This window comes from Symphodus melops, assembly GCF_947650265.1.
Source record: "Symphodus melops genome assembly, chromosome: 18".
Taxonomy (NCBI): domain Eukaryota; kingdom Metazoa; phylum Chordata; class Actinopteri; order Labriformes; family Labridae; genus Symphodus; species Symphodus melops.
This window is the reverse complement of record NC_136708.1, coordinates 4,937,616-4,954,145: the sequence shown is the minus strand read 5'-3', so window position 1 is coordinate 4,954,145 and position 16,530 is coordinate 4,937,616. Positions and strand designations below refer to the sequence as shown.

General features: G+C 41.2%; 1 long non-coding RNA gene across 1 annotated transcript; it reads left to right on the top strand.

Moving 5' to 3' along the window:
* The first annotated feature begins 925 nt into the window (after positions 1-925).
* Positions 926-16,269, top strand: LOC306839620. The gene is made up of 3 exons (XR_013781223.1): positions 926-1,102; positions 14,568-14,641; positions 14,760-16,269. It is a non-coding gene; the product is annotated as an uncharacterized lncRNA (long non-coding RNA).
* Positions 16,270-16,530: the final 261 nt, after the last annotated feature.

Genomic DNA, 16,530 nt, shown 5'->3' with positions numbered 1-16,530 from the left:
AGGTAGGCTAAAAACTAAAGGATGAGGGATTCACAAATGTTTGGATGACGTGCCCACTGCATCCACCATCAGTTCAAGCTTTGTGCTATCCTTGAGCCATAGACTATATATGAGAAGCCTTGTGTCAGTCATTAGTTAGTGCACTATACTGTTTTTGAATGCACAGTTTGTCATGTTTTGGTTGTAGCTCTACTCTCATTGTACTCCTTTGTTATCCAATTAACAACCAAATTGAAAGCACAATGTTTTAGAACAAATACATCCTTAAAGCAGCCTTGTCTCTGCTATTGCTTGGCAGAAACTGTTTTACTTCCAGCTTTGGGGATTTTGGTTCTGCTATGAATTAACACAGGGCCTAATGCTGCATTCAGGTGCTCCTCTGATGGTCCCAGTTTCCGAGTTGTGAAGTAATTTTTCCGACTTCAGTGTGTTCACATGATTTCAGTTTGGAAAGGTGGAACGTTTTAATAAATAAAAAACAAGCCCATATACTACAAAGAAGATGTGTGAAGGTCTGTGTTGTGAGTTATATTTTTGCGAAAAAATTGTTTGTGTGTAATACGTGAATTCATGAAAACAACACTTAACATTAGCAAAACATATTATGCTCCGTGTTAACACATATGACGTCAAATCCTAACTTTTTCCTGAGTTCTTTATTTGTTGACTTGAGCTGGTGTTCGTGTGCATTTCTTGTTAATTAAAAATAGTGAGTTTAGAAGGGGCTTTGTTTTGTTTTAGAGGCGCACGATGAGTGACGTTTTACGTTTCATTTCGCACATCATTGTGGATTTATTTCCTGAAAGCGTTTGATCCAATACTGCGTTACACAAATGGGACTTTGAATATTTCCGAGCAGCATTTGAATGCAGCAGTATAAATGAATCCAATTAGAACTACATTTCAAAGGACAGTACCATAATTTGTTGAAAATTATCCAAACCAACTTAACCAACTTTTCTGTGATGCAGGGCACAGGTATAACGTAACTCTTTACAGAGGAGGACAGCGGATGTATTATACAGCTGCTCTGGACTCCAGCCTCAAGTGATACCTGTGGTGGACTTTGTTTCCAAGTTGATGCACCTGCGAGCATCTAACAGTAAGTGATTTTTTAGTATTTTAGGCCGCCGTGCCAACGATTTATTTTATGGCTGGTGCTGCTTTTGTTTTGTTGGTTCATTTAACAAAACGTCATTACTGCATTTAGCCTATAGTTGCAATACATATATTCTGTCAGTGAACGCAACTGACTCCAACGCTCAATAATGGCTCTTAAATTCATATTCATGCATTAAATCATGGGCTGCTGAGCCGATCTAATCCTATCATTTAGAGATAGTGTTTATGGCCCTGTCTGCTGCTTGCTGTAATGTGTGTGTGCTTTGTAATGACGTGTGTGGGCCTACAACATGAACATGTGTTGCTCTACAGTCGGTGGTCTTGTGTGGAAGGCAGGAGGGGGGCTGCTGAGAGGGGAGCCTTCTTTTGAACATGTGATGAAGTGCACATCACGCAGTTTCTGTGATGATCATGATGCAATGCTTTGAAAGGAGGATCTGCTTTTCCTTCAGAAATAAGTGTGTTTCTTGTTTTGGTGTTTACTCTCTGTTGTCTCCATGCTGTGTTCTTGTTGACTTGTTAAGGCTGGTTCGCTCCTACAAATGGTCATAATTAGATGGCAGGAGTTGACAGGTGGTAACAACTTATCGTTAGCAGTTAGCCTTAAAGTATATTGTGAACATGATGTTTGTTATGAAGACTTTTAGAACAGAGGCTTCAGAATAGCGGAGGTGTCTCCAAACAGCAGTTTGTTTTGTTTTAATGCTGTTGCTTCAAAAAGTTACTTCCTTTAACTACCCTTGTTCAAGATGACAACGATTAAGGGCCATGACTTACACAGCTCTCAACATGCATAGTGCAGTGAGGGTGCTGTAGGCTACTATGCAATTTGTCATTATTGGTTTCATACCAGAACAGTTCTTTTAAGACCTAGCCCCTCATGTTGTTTTCAGTAGAAATGTGCTGTCATCACAAACGTGTTGGTCTTTTATAAAAGATGCTGTAAGGTGGATAGTAGCATTGTCGAAGACTTGTTTTGAAAGGGATCATTAATAGGCTTCTTGTTTTTTAGCACATATTTACATAGGTTGAGATTGGCCTACATGGCCCTGCATGTATACAGTGCACTTTCGCTCCATTTCAGTGTCACTCCCTAGATCCCATATCAGTGCAGTCAAACAGTCTAAAGAACATATTGATGGGACAGAGGACTGTATGATTGCATGCTTTGGTTCCGCCCTGTCTTGTAACTTGTGCAGCCATTTTGGTGATGCCAGAAGAAGAAGCACTCACTGCAGCTACCTCTCCTGATACTCACTAGTCTTAACTGAGCTGTGGTGGATTACTTCCAGGACCCTGTTCAAGACAAAACTCAAACCCAAAGCTGACCCAGGCTATAAAAGATCTGCTTCTCTTTGTCACTCAAACACGATCAAGACTGACATAAAGCTTTCTCTCAAGCATGCATTCTGATACACACAAATACTACCGCACATAGATGTTACACAACATGTACATTGTTTCGGCCTCTTTCTTAAATAGCCACAGATATCAGTACTGAGTGTGCTGTGTCCATCACTTATGCAGAGTAAGCTAAAGCCATGCTCCATGATCCTGCACCAAAAATAAGTAAATAAAGATTTACCGCTAACCTTTCTTTTAATCTGAAGAACACATGATGTAAATTAACATTACATCCTGACCAATTCTGTCAACCTGTGGGGAAATGTAAATAATCAATGAGGTTCTATTGCCGAGCCTCTCGCTTAAATGTGTGGAGCATCTGTCTCAACGTGAAGGCAAGGTGATCATTCCTGCTGAGGTGAGGTCACTGCAGAAGATAAAAGTGTGTGTGATTAAAAGGCAGAAGAGAAGTTCAACACAAAACCACAGAGACTCCATTGTAAAGTAAAGATCAAAACAGCATGTGCAAGATGCAGATGGATTCTAGAGAGAATGGGAGATGACACCATGGTTGGTTTGAATTACATTCCAACTCACATGCCAAAGATAAAATGCTGATGTGCTTTGACAGATAGTTTGTTTGGTATGGGATGGTGAGAATACTCAAATACACGAGTGTGGACCAAAGAACTGAACTCTGGTTTGCTTAAAAATAGAGGGGACCCTGTTCGCTCCCATTCCACCCAAACAAGGAAATTAAACTAAAACTTTATTCTGGGTTGAATGTGGCTTTTTCTGTAAACAAAGTTAATTATATTTGAAAAACATGGCTAACGTTAGGATTGCTAAATAACGCCAGTCTGTGCTCCATGCCTGTGCAAAGTGTGGTTACACATTGCTCCGGTCAATATGCCAGTTTAACCTCACACAGTCTACATATTACTCTATGTTACTTTCAGATAACAGTGCAGCATTAGGCCGGTTGGTAGTAACCACTGACTGTTGCTGCAGCCCCAACTAGTGATGGGTGGCTAAGGTACACATTTTTTGACAGGTTGTGGTGCGCTTGACAAAGAGCAGTGTGAAAGCAAACTGAACCAAATGAAAAAATGACACCGCAACGTCCTCCCTGAATCCACAGGACTGAGAGATTTGAGATTAGCGAGGTAATTTAAGGGTTAACCCTTGGTTTGTAGTTTTTACGAGGGGTTTGTTCACTTCTTACCTGGGTATATCGTCACGGTAACTTACGCTGCACATCTAACCAATTTACTTCCTTATCACTTTCCGATTTTCCTTTTTTATGCCCTTTGTGGATTTGTTGCTGCAGCTGTGTAACTTTAGGGAGCTTGTTTGTCCTAAATGTGTTTGTATTGTTAATATAGTTTGTTTAGAGTTTGTTTATATGACAATCTGCCTACGGCAGACACAGAGATGATCGTGATAGGTTAAATGAAGGTAACTTTGCTCTTGGCAAATCTGGGTTGATAACCAGCTTCGTATGACAATGAATCACGATCTCTCATGTCAGGGTTAGTGAAGCCAGATCACCCAAAGAGACCCTGGATATGTGGAACTCGCTTCATAGTACAGACCCCTGGTCACCTTGTACCTAAAGACTGCATCAGGATACACTCCATTTAAATACCTGAAGTGTTGGACAAGCCTTAAATGCATTTATGGAGGACTCTTTAGGACAGGGGTCCTCAATAGGCGGAACGCGGGCCGCATCTGGCCCGCTGGCTGCCTGTTTCTGGCCCCTGAGCTGTTATACCTTCACTGTGTTTGGGTCACGTGGCACGTCCATAACGGGATTGGTCTCTATTACAACAACTATACGCAGATGATACCACCTGTTACTAGGTCACTCACTGCTGCAAGCGCAATTTTAACTTTCACTTTCATTTTTGGAGCAGTTTGCATATTGACATTTTGCCGTTTTACAGGTGATCTACTAGATTTGCATGAATGATGACGAGCTGTTTAGTTTAATCATGGTGGGTTTTTTTGTTGACTATTATTGAAGAGAAATCAAGACGAATACATTTATTTTTGATTTCTCTTCAATAATAGTCCGATACCGATAGCACACATAAAACAACCTTTAGTTAATAGGCCCATATGACACAACAACAAACATGGAAGTTACATTTTATTGTAACTGTATTTTTGTTGTAATTTTGAATGAAAAGCACATTTTCTTTTGAATATTACAGTATAAGTATATGGCCTGACCGACCTCAATGAAGTACACTTGACAGCACCTTTGTGGGCTAGTCTTTGCTTTAGCCTCTGTTAATCATTCCATTAAGGGTGCCTGAATACATCGTATCTCCTCAACACTGTCCGTCTGATGGATTGTTAAAGTGGAGCCTGGCAGACTGAAAATTGCTAGGTTTTCTACAGCATGGACGAAGGCTGATCGATCCCGGATGCCTCCCCGGTGCTCATCAGTGCTTATCTGATGGCTCCGACGGACCTCCTGGGAAATGAAATGCTTAGCAGATAGAAAATGTGCTGGAATTCAAATGGATCGTTAGCTGCTGTGGATCATTGACACATCTAGAGCCATTGTGTCTTGGTCTTCTCTTTTGATCATCCTCAACAACTCAACTCAATCTCCTCCTTAGTAATTTGAATGTTCCAGCCACCTTTAGCTCCTTGACAGAGCACTATGCATGTGTCTGAGTGTGCTACCAATACTCCTGCTCTCCTGGCTCCCCTTCTGCTGTCACAGTATAATTGAGCTAGCTGCTTCTCCAGCAAGCTTCTTTTGCATTTAATTAATGTCAGGTTTGGCTCTCTGTAGCACGCTTTTCATTTGCTTTATGTTCAGTGCTGCTCCCAGAGTGCAGCCTCTTCTGCAAGCTACCACCTCAGTTCTTAATTACCTCTAAAGGAAAATGTCTGGTGAACACCAATTCATTATGAATTTCACCCACTCCAGACACCTGCATTTTTTTCGTTGTTGCTGTAGACAATTAGGTCTTCATCACAGACAAATAATGGAGGAGGCACGGAGGGACAGAAAGGAACAGAATTCTCATTTGTTCTTTGAGTGATGATTGGAAATTGGATTTTGACTTAATAGTCATTAGCTCAAATCCCCAGGCTGGATGGTAAAATTGTGCAGGCAAAATGCAAATTGGAAGGTAGAAAATACTATTCACCCAAAGTGCAACTGACCTGTTGGTAAATCATAAAGCGAGCCACTTAAACGTAATTACCTGTTTGTTAGGAACAGACCGTTACATTTTTGAGGTACTTAGCATACTAAAGTGAGACTGTACTTAAACAAAACATCTGAGGACTAAAAGAAAGTAGGTGGTGATTTTGTTCAGCCTTTTTAAGACCAAAGACACGTGTGTAAAAGCATCCAGGATGAATAACAAAAAGTTTTAATTGGACTAACAGTGCCAGTGTGCAGGCCGTACAGCCAACTAGCATTTGTAGAGCGCCACTTTTTGTAAGCAAAATCAAATCCAACGATGGCAGACGCCATATCGGAAATGCTGTCTCAAACTAACTTTCTAAAGACTTTAAGCTGAGGCGGGCCTTTAAGCTTTTGGAAAACGGCGACCACACACTAGCCTGTCAGTTAGATCAGCCATGCCCGTAATTATGCATCTCTTATCTATTCTCACTTATCTTGTATGACAAAAATGGATGAATTATAAATCCCCCACTGAGAGACAGTTTGTGCCAATAAAGACAAAAGCTACTGGAAGCAATAAGTTTCTTTCAACTTTTGAAATTGGCATTTTAACATTGGTCTTAGTCAGACTTGCTGGACTTTGGCTGCCAGTTTCAAGTGGACATTTCTGGTACTTCTGTTTTTGCACTTAACATGAGCTTTTTTCCTTAACACCAGAGGTTGTCCCTTGTTTCTAGACTTTATTCTTCTGCCCCCAACTGTCCCGTCTACTGACATTCTCTCACAAATGCAAGGTGAGAATATGTTCATAGTGCTGCATGTTTAACAACCACAATTGTCTGGCTGCGAATTAGACGACTATTGGGGGGAAAAAAAAGGTTTAATAGCCTTTTGACGAGCCTAGTGTTACTTTCGGTTCACTTCCTCTGGGGATTTGTTGCATTATAAATGTTGGTCCATGCTTCCATGTTTCAGGCTATCGTTAGCACCTCTGTCTTGTTCCTTATAACGATCAACCCCAGCAAGGTTACCTACCGCCAACGTGTCTTTGTTGCCCCTGAAGGGAAGAAACATCCTGTTACACACAGGTCTCTCTCCAGTCCAAAGCTCTGACAGGTACACTGAAACAAGAACAAAACATTCCAACTCCAACCTGTATGTCAGGGTTGCACTGGTCCCTTGCGGTATTCTTTTTATTCCTCCCCTTCAATTGCTTGTCTTGCCTAGCAAGGGAAGAATCAGTGAGGCTGAAAAATGGACGAGGCTGGTGAATTGTTCAGGAGGGTGAGAGGATATGCTGCAACTTTTGAACCATGTTGGAGCAACTTTGGAAACCACTCGCAACAATTACACTTTTCTTTCTTTTTCTCATGCAGACGAGCAACTTCATATATACTTTTTTATACTTTTATTGTAACATGGATTACATTACAGGCAGCCGATTTTACTGAATTATTTTGACTTTTTGAAAGTATGGAAGGTGCAGCCGTTCAGCCTTTCGTCTCCCCAGAAGTTAATTTAAATTGCTTTGTGAGGTTGAGCGTTATACATCCGATGACGGAACACAGCCGTAGAAAATGATGAAAGTCCGAGGGAGACCAAGCCTGAGCGTGACATCGCAGAAACATGGCCGTCTAGTGAATATGGCAAGTTGACGAAGGGGAGATTATAATTGGGCACAACACCACCGGCACTATGTGCATAAAACATACTCATGTTCCAACAACAGTTTTTCCGCTGTCATTTAAATAATTTCTCATCATGGAGAAAAAAGAGACCATGTGATCTGTTTGAGTCGGAGTCTTCCTCCTCCAAACGGGAGGAAAACACTGCTCTCAGTGAACATGGAATCTCTAAACTGTTGCCAACTTGTTACAATGTATCTTCATAAACACCGAAACTGGAAATGTTTTGAGTTTGATATTTGTAAAGCTTAATTTACCTTGAGCTTCTTTGTGTAACTGTGTTTGATTCATTACATGTATCCAAATCAATGAAAGGTCGGGTTGCAAGTTCAATCCATTCACTCCCTTGAAAGCTTGTGTGTTCCTTTTGAGTCCACCCTGTTTAGGTTGTTATGGCCTGTTTTCTGATGCATCAAGCCTCGCAAACTTTATATTGTTCAAAGATGATTCAGCATGGCTGCTTTATCTGATTCAGAGGCATCAATAAAAGAGGATTTTGTATTAAACGTTTTTAGCTTGCAAAAGGTTTTTTCAATTTTTTAAAAATGAGTCTGTGGCATTTCAGTCCTAACTGCACCACATTATGTTGATCCTTTTTAAAGACTCTCGGTACTCTTTAGAAACATAAAAATAACCTTCTCTGCTACCTCAGTCACTACAGGATTTTAAAGTTTTTCACAACATAAAGTGAGTCATGTGGATTTGATGCAAAGAGAAAAAACTTCCAAAAGTCTGGCCCTCTGTAGCAGTGCATGAGTACAAACGCAGCGGGACAAATCTAAAATGGAGAGGCGGTTTAGAGAAACCTGTGCTTAGAATCTAGCATAGGGCTGTTCATGTAAAAAAATAAATAAATTTGGGAACATATCAGCATGTTCTCCCTGCTGAGATGTGCAGAGGTGGAGTTCACAATAAAGCCAATTGGTGGCAGTAGTTGCTTTGCAACATGATGCAACAAACCAAAAAAGTGACCTGCACTAACAAGCGTAGATAAGCCATTCTGTCCAAGGAGAGAAAAACAGGAAGCAAAGACTATGGTTACGTTTCAGAGTTTTTTTTAAAAAAAACTGGAAGTTAGGAGTTGGATACAAGTCATGCAGCATACTTTGCCAAAACAGGTTAAAAAGCTGCAGCAACGCAACCAACATCTGTCTCCACATGACAAGTAGTTATCAACAACGGCTAGAATCACTACACAGGGCCATAAGAAGTTATGTTCTTGAACTTTTCTTCAAATGGGGTTTACATGTTCTCTGTCTTATCAGGTTGTTCGGTCTGTGCTGCAGGAAGGCAGAGCTGTTCTTTATCTGCTGATGGTTGTTTACTGTTTACGTCTTGTTGATTAAGAGTTCGCAGAACACTGAGCACGTAGCTCGGCTGCCCACAGGATGAGGGATTTAGAGAGGGCAATTAATTGTTGTCTTGAGACTCTGACTGTATTTCACCCATTGTCAATATATCCTGGGTGTTAGCTTTGAGCAGGAGGAGGATCCTAATGACATGCAGTTTGTATCTGTGAATTTATCACTCTCTCTCTGTGTGTGTGTGTGTGTGTGCGTGTGCGTGTGCGCATGCGTGTTTGTGTGTGTGTCAATGCGGCTCTGAAAAACTTCCAGGGGCTTCCAAGTGATGGAATAATAACCATACATTTGGTTTGACTAATATGGCTCTTGTGGAAAGGTGTAAACTTCTTAACACTGGAGAGTGGTATTGTTTTTAACAATCCATATAGCGCCCTCTGCTGGTAAGAGGACTGCTCATGTAAACGTAAATGAAATAGGAATAAATCTCGTAATATCGGTGCAAATCTGCGCTAAAATTGGCCGATACCGGATATGATAATGTCGGCTGATATTATCGGCTCAGTCAGGCTCTGCCGTAAATGATTACAAAACAGCAACAGGAACAACATTTCAATGCTGTAAATTCTAGATATCATGTCTGTAAATGGAAACATGCAACGTCAGAGAGATATTTTTTCAATTCATGTGTACATTTAATCAAGTTTGCCTCTGGCCAAAGTAGCTGTCGAAGCAGAATTTATTTGAAAGTCCCCAACAATTGATAGCTTGTATGTCGTTGCATCAGTTGAACATTTTTAGCAGTTATAATGCTATTTTATATGCTATTTTATATTACATTTTCAAATAAACAAATGGTGGAATTATTGTAGGAATTATTCACTGTTTTAAAATTGACCCTGTCCAATCTTAGGGGTGGAAGTATCCCTGTAATATAAAGTGCATGGACATGATCTTTATACATGTGTTTGTGACGTGAAGTGTCAAAGGGTTCTGTTTCGTATGCAGAGTTTCCTGTGACATGAACCATGAACTCTGATCCTGTTACTCCTCTTGGACTCGATGTTGGAACAGGTGATGTGCTGCTTCGTGTCATCTGCTGTGCAACTGAAAATTGGGAGTTATCTGGAAGCCTCTTCATCAGCAGCAGAGCAGATGGAGGGGTGAGGAGAGAGATGTCCAGACACATTTGCTCTGTTTCATCTCACACTCATGAAAGAAAGGGGGAAAACAGCCTTTTGATAGGGGCTGGATTTGGTACATGTTGATTTTATGCCATGCCATATGCTGAATGCTGCTGGTCCTCCGATTGTACGCCAGGACTTTTCATGTGAGCATTCATAAATTTAGGCAAAAGCTATCACGCTATCAAATAAAGAAACATAACTACTCAGTTATAATTTCAGTTTATGAGCGCAGACTGTTTCTATATGAAATGACGGAAAGCTGTTGAATTGAAGAACGATTCCATCTTGAGAGGAAAAACAGATGCTTTCTCACCTCTGCAGCATCGGACAGGTTCTGCCTCACTTGTTTTGAAAAGGTCAAAATCTATTTAAATTTTCCTTGCTCGAATCCTTCGAGTTTGTCAAACTCTTTGCAGCATCTTGTCCCCATTTACCAATCACTTTGTTGCTCTGTTTCATTTTGTAATTGAAAGTGCCTAATTAAAGAACTGATGGCCGTTAGAATAACAATGTGGGTGTAATTGGTGGCAGAGGAAATCACCAGCAGCTCTTTCTACGATCATTAAACAGAACATTAAACGGCTCTTTTCAGCGGGCTGAGGCTGACAGAATGGCCGCCCTGCTGTTCCCTGATCTCATGTCAGTGCGTTGCTCCAGATTTTGCCCTCTTTTTAGATGTGCTTTATTGATGATTGCACAGCCAAGCCAAGCCCGCACCTGCTCCCAAAAATATTTGGCATTGAAATGATGTCGGAAGCCGGATAACATTCAATCAGGCCTGTGGACATTTTTCAGAATCGAGCTCCGTGGGGCCATAAGTTTTAAATAACGGTCACAGCGGTGAGGAAGCGCACTGTCTCTGCTTGACATGTTGAAAAAGACGCACAGACTAAACATATGTGTTTAGTCTGTGAACCCTGTGAACCCGGACCGCCTGCGTGAGGACTACAGCCTCGATACATGGGGACGCGTGTACTGCCACTGCACCACCAGCGCCCCCTATATATACAATCTTTTGATATAAATTGATCAATATCAATTGGTTTTCAACCTGGAGTCAGGTGATTGGCACATATAATTCAAAATCTTGACAACACACTTTTCGGAGTTTAAAGGAGCCCATTTTGTTCGACAGGAATCATCAAACACGGGACATGATGGAAAACGGTCCGTTGTGCCAATGGGTTGTGTTATCAGTGAAAATAATTAGGACAGGATAAGATAACGTAAAACTTTATTTATCCCACAACAGTGACATTTACAGTGTTAGCATTACAGAGCAGGATAGGCACACAGTTAAAGAGTAGAAGAGCAGGAGCAGAGCTGCTTATGTAGTTTGAGCTTTTACAGGAACACAGAAAAAAGACTGATCATGCACACGGTGCACATAAAAACACTTGATCATTTTATTGCACATCAGAGGATTTAATAACAGTGAGTTGTTGGAGTGAAAAGTTCCAGATTGTGTGTTATTGTGATCTACTGGGAGTAATTACAATTGATTTTTGAAAGCAGTGTATAACTTTTTTTTTTATTTCTTCACGTGCGTCCTTGTGGGCTCAGCTGTCTAAGATACAAGTCATGGGGGGGGGGGGGGTAATTTTCAAAAACTAGCATGATTCTTTAAGTAGCATCCCCTCTGTTCTCCGTATTCACTCACCCCTCCCCTCTGTTCTCTCTCAAAAGCCCCGCCCCTCACTTACATGCACTAGTGCCATTGGTCCAGAAGCCGATTTCAGCTCATGCTTTCGTGCACGCATAGCTTTGAGAGGCTTGATTGGTTTATAAAACACAAACCATCATCCGACATTGGTGGACGTTTTTACAGGCTTACAGCTGCTACAGATGGATTTTCTTTGTTCCTTTTTCAGAGCACATCACAATCTTAATCCCTGTCACACAAAGACAATTTCAACCAAAAACTTTATTACCTACCCTACCATTAATATGTTCAATAAATGACAACGTACTCTGAGCACACATTTGAAAACAGGATAATGGCCACTAATCATTTTCAATTCATCAATCATTCAATCCAACGACCTCGAAAGGACTTCTGGTTGGTATCATCCAGCTCTGGTGTTTCTCTATAGCTTGTAATCAAAAGTTGGGGTCAACTGGATGTCTCTCGGCTGGCTTGGGAACGCCTCGGGGTCCCACCGGAAGAGCTGGAGGAGGTGTCTGGGGTGAGGGAAGTCCGGGTGTCTCTGCTAAGACTGCTGCCCCCGCGACCCGGCCCCGGATAAGCGGCAGAAAATGGATGGAACTTTGAGAGAGAAAACCCAGTATTGTCCTTCAATCCTTCTCTCATGCGAACACTTCACTGCTGAAGCTAGTTTGTCACAGAGCGAGATAAATGGGACGAGATTTAGAGGACGGAATGGAACACAAATCTCATGTGCCGTTTATTTATTTTTTCCATCCACCTTTTGACTGCAGTGCTGTGAGACTTGACTGATGGCATGGCCAGTGTGGAGAGGGTGTGATATATACAGACCGTACTCCTTCCAAGAGACACTTACACTCTTCTATATCTCCCTATATCATTTCAGCTGGCATTTCAATCAAATGTGTTTCTCTCAGTCCACTTCTCACGTTGAAGACCTAAAGTTTCTCTGAGATTGGAGGTAAAACCTTATTGTAAGCAGTATTGAGCAGTCGGTAAACTGTTTTTATTTTCAGAGCTTTGTTGCAAAGGGAACAGTGTGTGTGTGTGTGTGTGTGTGTGTGTGTGTGTGTGTGTGTGTGTGTGTGTGTGTGTGTGTGTGTGTGTGTGTGTGTGTGTGTGTGTGTGTGTGTGTGTGTGTGTGTGTGTGTGTGTGTGTGTGTGTGTGTGTGTGTGTGTGTGTGTGTGTGTGTGTGTGTGTGTGTGTGTGTGTGTGTGTGTCCTGTGATTGGCTGGCGGACAGTCCTGGGTGTACCCTGCCTCTCGCCCAATGACAGCTTGGATCGGCTCCAGCCACCCCGTGACTCGAATGAGAAAAGTGGTATTGATAAGGGATAGATCAGAAACTCCATCAGAATTGTAGCTGTTACATCGGCTAGCTTCATGTGCAAAAGTTCCTAAAGTCAGGAGAAGTGTTTGATTTTTGTTCCATCATATTACAGCACGTCAGCTCCGAGGTCTAATCACTGCGCTTTAAACAGTGATGTAATTGCGTGAAACAGAAGCTGATTGAAGGTGTGTGTGCTGTTTCAAATACAAGAAGAGCTCATTTCTGTTGCCGATACACCTAAAGGCCACATGCAGCGTTGATTTATGTGAGGCATCGTTTTCCTTTCTTCGAAGAGACGGAGGAAAGTCCAGAGAAAGTCTGTGTGTGGAATTGAAATCGATTTGGTAGAATAAGCATCGGTGATAAGAAGGTTGGACTCTAATTAATTAAACAGCTAATTAGGCTGCTGTCTAAACTTTGGCTTGGTGTTTGAGATTCAACATTTACTCTGATAGCTTTTCTTAAAACAACTGTTTAAGATCAATTATGGAATTAGAACTTTTTTTTTTTTTTTTTAATAATAAGTGAGAGTGATGTGGGGGGGGGGGGGGGGGGGGAATCCATGAAATGAGAGTGAAATAAAACGAAGGATAGAGGGTCATGCTGCCAGAGCCAGAAGACCGCTTTGGTCACGTCGATAGTCACCCTCCCTGGAGAGAGTCTGATTGCTACACAGGCGCTGTTTGAAACAGATGCTGGCTGGAGAGCTGTGTGCTGTGGCAGAATTCTACCATTAGATTATGATCCATGTTATGAGCACCGCCTCTCATCCTCTGGAAGCCAGCTGTTCCCTGTGCCAATAAATCACAACACTGTAACTGTGCTTGTACAGCTCTCCGGCTCCTACCTTTGGATCAGCTTTTAATGTGTCATCATGTCAGATTTCGTCCAATGGAAGCAGCACACTAAACTAGATGGGTGTGTGTGTGTGTGTGTGTGTGTGTGTGTGTGTGTGTGTGTGTTTTTTGTTTTTTTGGAGTGACAGGTGCATTTGTTCAGCTAACCGGTCATGGTGGTGGTAAATAAAACTATTGTAACAGATTTAAAAAAAACAAATGGATAGTCTTGTCTCTTAGTCGAGGTTCATTTGTAGCTTTATTAGCTTAGCCTTTGAGGCTGTAATAGAAACTCTTGCCGACCTTAAAAAAGAAACTTCATAGTTGAAACATCTCCTTTCACAAAATTGCCAATAACTAGAATACTGAAAGACCTGATTTGATATTATACATTATTACATTATGTAAAGTGGCAGGTAAAAAAGAAGAGTGACTGGTATATTTTTGGCATTAGTACTGCACTCAACCCCACCTTCACCACCACTCGGCTCAGACTAGGGGTTTAAGACTTCTTTCCAGTACTCCTCAAATTGAACTCAAATGTAAGTATGATGAGGCACCATGCACAAACTACTGTATGTTCTGCTGCTATCATCAGTAAAAAAAAAAAAATGCAAAGGTGGGATGTCTGACTGAATCGTAGTTGCCATATTGGGTATACTGTCTCAACCGGACTTTCAGTCAAAGACTTTAAACGGAGGCGGGACTTAATCCGTTTGGCCAATAGCTACAGTCTCACCTCCCTGTCAGAGAGGTGAGAAAACCACAATGTGCAGCAAATGGGACAGGTAGCAAGAATGCACTTGCATTATCTTCTGTAATGATATTTCTTTCTTGGGGAGGGAGGGTGAATATTAACATTTTTTAATTTTTTAGTCCATTTCTTTTGGAACCAGCCTCAAGTGTACTCCCAAGAAACAGTTTTTTTTACTCCTGGTTTAGCTTCCTTTTTCAACACCTGAGGTTGGCAGTCCTAAACAGTCCACACCAGCATAAAGAAAACCACCAAATATCTAGTAAGTGAGTTGATCCATTTTTAAATAACTTTACCACCAAAAAGTGGATTTGCCATAAATTGTAATTTTTGTCTCCCTGACTTACCTTCACTGTCTCTTTTCTTAATTTCTGCTTCAGTTTCACCAAATAATAAATGATGCCCTGTCTTCCTGGAACTATTCTGTGTTTAAACGGGAGTGAACAGAGTGTGGACTAAGCCTTGGCAGTGTCTCTGACCCTCAGGCGATGGACTTGGCACGCCTGGATGCAGTCTGCCTCACCCCCCACCTTTGGGACAGCAGAGGACATGGAGACCTCCTTGGAACAGACTTCAAGTGTTGCAGGTGGCAGGGATAACCCAGGGCAAATCTAGCCTGACTAGCTAGCATCTGTCTTCCACCACTGAGTTGTCTTCCCCTCTTGGCTGCCCGATTCAGAACCCTTAAAGATGAAAACAAAAAAAAGGACGAAGATGGGTTTGAAGCCAGAGGCTGCTTCAACAGAAAGTAATTTAGATTTGCCAAACTGCTGCACCACTTCAACAACTTTCTCAGGAGCAAGAAAGTGTTTCTTTTGCTGATGAAACACTCAGTGATGAACTCAAAAAAATCCTGAAATGTGAGGTTTTTTTTTTTTGTTTTTTTTTTGAGCAGTTTATCTGGTGGTGCATGCAATACTTTACATCCTCTTTGCAGGCTTTTCTATTATCTATGAGTCAAATTATCATCAGGCCTTTGGATTCTCTCCTGCGTTTTACAGCACGACTTACAGACAACAAAACTCATCAGACCTAAATAAACACTCCAACAAATGTCTTTTTTCAGCAAATGTCTGTCTCTAGGGATAAATCTGCTGCTGCCTCCTTTGTTTTTTCTGATTGAAGGAGCAGATCACAAAAAGATGATGTCCAAGATGATGATGACATTTTCTTCAATGTTGGTAATTTCAGGGTCAGTTTTCAGCGAGTCACAGAGGCTACTTACATTTCTTTAAAAACAGAAAAAGGAAGTAAAAGACAGCAGACGACTGGATGGGTTTCTGGTTCATCTGATAATCAGCTTTCTGTTTTCTGACCAGTATAGCTGCTCTTAAATGATCCATTGTTCCTATACTGAGCTTGTTTTAATGCAGATTTATTGATACGTCATTGTTGTTCTAACAGGAGTCTAGACTGTGATATACAGAACATTAAATTAACTATGCACCAGCTAGACTGTCTCCATCGACCAGACATCTGCACTTCCATATTTTCTCTCATTTACCTGCCTTTATCATATTAGATTGCAAATAAAGTGTTCATATTTCCTGAGTTCTTATTTTCTCAACTCAGTCTTTCAAGTACAGTTTTCTGACTGTCCAGCTGTAAAATTTCTCATGACAGCAGAGGAAAGGGAGGCACTCAGCTGCACCTTTGACAGGCAGGTAATTAATTGAAATATTTTTGCTCTGGTTTTTGCCTTTCAGGCTTCATATTTTCTATCCAGCTATCTCTGCTTCTTGCTGAAACTGTTGGAGACTTCTGCACCCTGAGGGGAGGATTTCACGCAAGAACCATTAAGGTTTTTTTTTTTTGCTGAGAGATGAGTTTTTAAAAATCCTGAAAAAGTTGTTGACATTTTTAAAAGTTATAAATAAAAAAAAGAAAAACATGTTGATGATTTTTTTTGATAGTAACGATGATGTTCTCTGGGGAGAATTCCATTGATGTCGTGCATCGCCTCTGGTCACTTCCTGTCGGCACCTGTGTGTCTGATCAGACTGAAAGCTGTTTGTTTATTCTTACTGATGTCCATTCACTTGTTTTTAACTTACTCACTGATGTTTGTCGCTTTGGATTAAAGCGATTGTAGTATTGCGGAAGAAATGCACTAAATTTCATTAACGCGTCCACAACCTTAGGATTAAATTT